Source organism: Callionymus lyra, chromosome 1 (assembly GCF_982586985.1).
Source record: "Callionymus lyra chromosome 1, fCalLyr1.hap1.1, whole genome shotgun sequence".
NCBI lineage: Eukaryota > Metazoa > Chordata > Actinopteri > Syngnathiformes > Callionymidae > Callionymus > Callionymus lyra.
The window spans coordinates 21,572,779-21,576,470 of record NC_141818.1 but is presented as its reverse complement, the minus strand read 5'-3'; the positions used below and the strand labels follow the sequence as shown (position 1 = coordinate 21,576,470).

The window sequence follows — 3,692 nt, the reverse complement described above, 5'->3', positions numbered from 1 at the left end:
TTCTAATTTATTGTTTCTTAGTTCTTTTAAGGAATTAATGTGTCAAATGTATCAGATGATGTAAATGGTTGATCAGCAACAGAAGATGGAATGGATGGATGGAATCGTAATGTAAACAAAAGATGATACACAATTAATAATGCACACAAAGAAAGTGTTAAAACAACAAGAGAAACATAAAAAAACTGAAATAAATCAGAAAACGTGACAATAAGAAAGAAGGGACCATTATAGTTTTAAGAGAAGTAGAAACATATCAGCTTCACTAGAGGAGAGGGAAGTTTATGATAAAGAGGATTATGATAACTCCAGGCTTAACATCAATAGCACAATCGAAGACCAGGAAAGAATTTAGAATTGACTCAGCTTATCAAGACCTGCCGGGCGTCTGTCGAAGGAGAAAAAACAAAACTAATTGATGATTTCAAAACAGGCTAAAAACGGTTTGTTGAATGACCAGGATTATTTTTTATCATAACTATCCACTAAAATTAGATAAAGATGGATCAAAAAAACTTGAAATAAATACTCATAGATGACTGATCAGTAGATGGTGCCCTCAGTTTTATAAATTAGGTTTCAATACAATAGTTGTTAAAAGCAATAGAAAACAATGACAGTGCTTCATGATGCTTCACCAAAAAATCACTGAGAAATTCCTTTATATAAATGCATCTGATTAGATTTATGTATTACTTATTATCTAAGTAAAAAACAGAGCCACTTAATTTGACCACGAAGTGACTCGAACCCTCAATCTTCTGATTCGAAGTCAGACGCCTTATCCATTAGGCCACGCAGTCCTGGTTGTCATATTAGGTTATTTTTTGGGACAGGCTAAGAGGTTTAACCTTTCTTTCGTGGATAACCAAAGACCATTGGTTTACTTGACATGGAACAGTTCTGATTTCATTATCTAAGTAAAAAACAGAGACACTTGATTTGACCACGAAGGGACTCGAACCCTCAATCTCCTGATTCGAAGTCAGACGCCTTATCCAAACCCCATAAGGGCCAAGCGATAAAGAAAACGAATGACTGAATGAATTTCACCAAAGTCAGCAGGTCGCAGCAGGAGGCTGGAAACACTGAGTCTGGTTCTGCTTCAGGTTTCTGCCTTACCACTATCACACTGTGATTTAATTATTGTTGAGTTGCTGGTATCTTTTGTCTTTTGTATTTTTCTTTTCTCCATTATAGTCTTACTTAAACTGTAACGTGTCTTGAGATGACTTGGCTATGATATGACACTTTGAATACAATTGAATTGGAATTGAAAATACTAGCCCAGAGTTCTCACTTATTCAGTTATGGTGAGTAACCATAGAGATGTATTTTTATGTGTTTTTATCTGAAGGTTGGTCTGTGAACCTAATACCCACTTTACACCGGCCCATTGTGCAACACATTTTTGGGAATCGTTATTAAAGGTATAAAGCCTCTGTGTGTTCCAAGCCAAAGAAAAGATAAATATGGATTATTATAGCCTAGACAGCATCATTCGACATGATGTTACCCATTTCCTGGATCTTTGGAAATCAGTTACAAGGCCTTCCCCTTCCCACCGCCGTGTTTGTTCTAACATCCTTGCAGAAAACAATCCATCATAGTTTCGTAATTTGTCTCGCTGTTGATAACTTCTGCTATTTCTGCCTCTTCCTGGCATAATGACGCAATGCTAGGATGTGTGACATCATCTCCCGGAGCTCTCTTGGCCTTTGACCAACGACATACACACAGACCGGAGTGGTAGTGACTAAGCATTGAGGCAGATGGTCATTGACCTTCTAAGTGGTTGGAAAGAAATGATATAAGGAATAAAAAAAATAAAAAAACATAATGCAGTACAAATCAGAGACTATGAATTTTATAGAAACAAAGAGTTAACTAATGGGACTTTCATAAAATAGAATTACAAGTGTCATTCTGCTCCTTTTTCTTTTCCTGGCATGACATTAAAAGTTGTACGCTTTCACACCATAACCACCAACAGGAACTTCCCTCACTTAAGATGTCCGTCATGGTGCAAAAGTCATGCTTGACGGTTGTGAACTACACACTGAATGAAATGAAGCTGCTTTCGCTGCATTACCTGAAGGGTTGTACACAAGCATCTTCTCTTGTAGCGCTTGAGCACCCATGCCTGGAGCTGCCTTGTGAACATCTTCAGCACGTTTGACATATTGTGGGCATTATCGGGTGCTCTGGAGCAGCACCTGTTTAATATTCAGCACGGGTTTTCAAACTACAGCTTGGGACCAAACAGCCAACATCTATAGGAGCTTCATGTATGAAAATAAGCATTCGTACTCACCATATTATTGTGTTCCCTTCTTGCAAAACATGTAAACACTCAGAAATTAAATACAATTTCCAGAAACAAATGAACCATTTCCAGATTTTTTTTGTTTTTACAATTTCCTAAAACAGATTTACAATTTCCAGAAACAAATGTACAATTTCCAGAAACAAATGTACAATTTCCTTAAACAAATGTACAATTTTCTGAAACAAATGTTCAATATCTGGAAACACATTTATGATTTCCTGAAACAAATTTAAAATTTCCCAAAACGAAATTATAATTTCCTGAAACAAAACAAAACAAAACAAAAATAATGTTTGATCTCCATATTGAAATTACAATTTCCCTAAACAACTCCGAAAGAAATGTACAATCTCTGAAACACGAATAATTTCCTGAAACTAATCACGAGACTATGAGATGAAATTATAATTTCAGGAAGCAAATGTAAAAACTCCAGAAAAATCCAATTTCCTAAAAGAAATCCTGAAAAATTTCCAACGCTTAAAATTTCTAAATCTGTTACAAGAGTTTGTAAATTTGTTTTGCACTTCTGAGCCCCCATAGTTTTTTGTTCTGCCCTATGAAAAAAAAAGCTTTTTTCTTTGGCGAGATGAATGTGCTTTACACTAAAGATATGGTTTGAACCATATTTGCAGGGATTGATACGAGCAGGGGATTCTATTGGCAAAGATTTTAGAGCAAGAAAGCACACTAGGTCATTCTCCTGATGAGGGGATGAAGAAGCCATAGAAAGAGAGGAAGAACAGAGGGCAAACTTGGCACGAATCGTATGAAACAGACACCGTACGAGTGTGAGAGGAGAGTGTGGAAAATAAAGAAGGGCAAGAAGAGAAGCACAGTAGGAAAGAGATAATGACTTCGGAGACGTCTCGATAAAAAGAGAGAAAGCGTGAGTGAACACAAGTGATAGCAAACGTGTAGGAGATAGACAGCGAGAGGGTGGCTGCCGAGGAGAAAGAAGGGTCTTGGGCCATTTCCTGTGATGATAGCCAGCGGCTTATTTTTCACCTCCCTGCACTCCCACAGAACAGATGCCCTACCACACACTCACATATGTGCTCACGCTTCCTTCACAGCAGCCAGTGAATAAAAACGCGCCTGAAATAATGAAGTCTTAGAGCAATACATGTTCCTCAGTTCATTCATTCTTGTTTCTCAACAAGTGCTTGGAAATAATTACATCTCATTTTCTTCTTTGTCAGTGAATTACCTGCTTGAGCGGTCACACACAATTGGCCCTCGAGATGTGGTTACACGGGGCGTCACTGGAGCTGGAGTGGTGAGTGTGTGTTGAAATGTCAGACATTTTAATAAATGCAGTCTTTTTTTTAAATGTATTTAAACAACGTGTGCATACACAAAT

General features: G+C 37.4%; 1 non-coding gene across 1 annotated transcript; it reads right to left on the bottom strand.

Annotated features, from left to right (window-relative positions):
* Window positions 1-730: 730 nt before the first annotated feature.
* On the bottom strand, window positions 731-803 carry trnar-ucg (transfer RNA arginine (anticodon UCG)). Its single transcript has one exon. It is a non-coding gene; the product is annotated as a tRNA-Arg (tRNA).
* Between the last annotated feature and the right edge of the window lie 2,889 nt (window positions 804-3,692).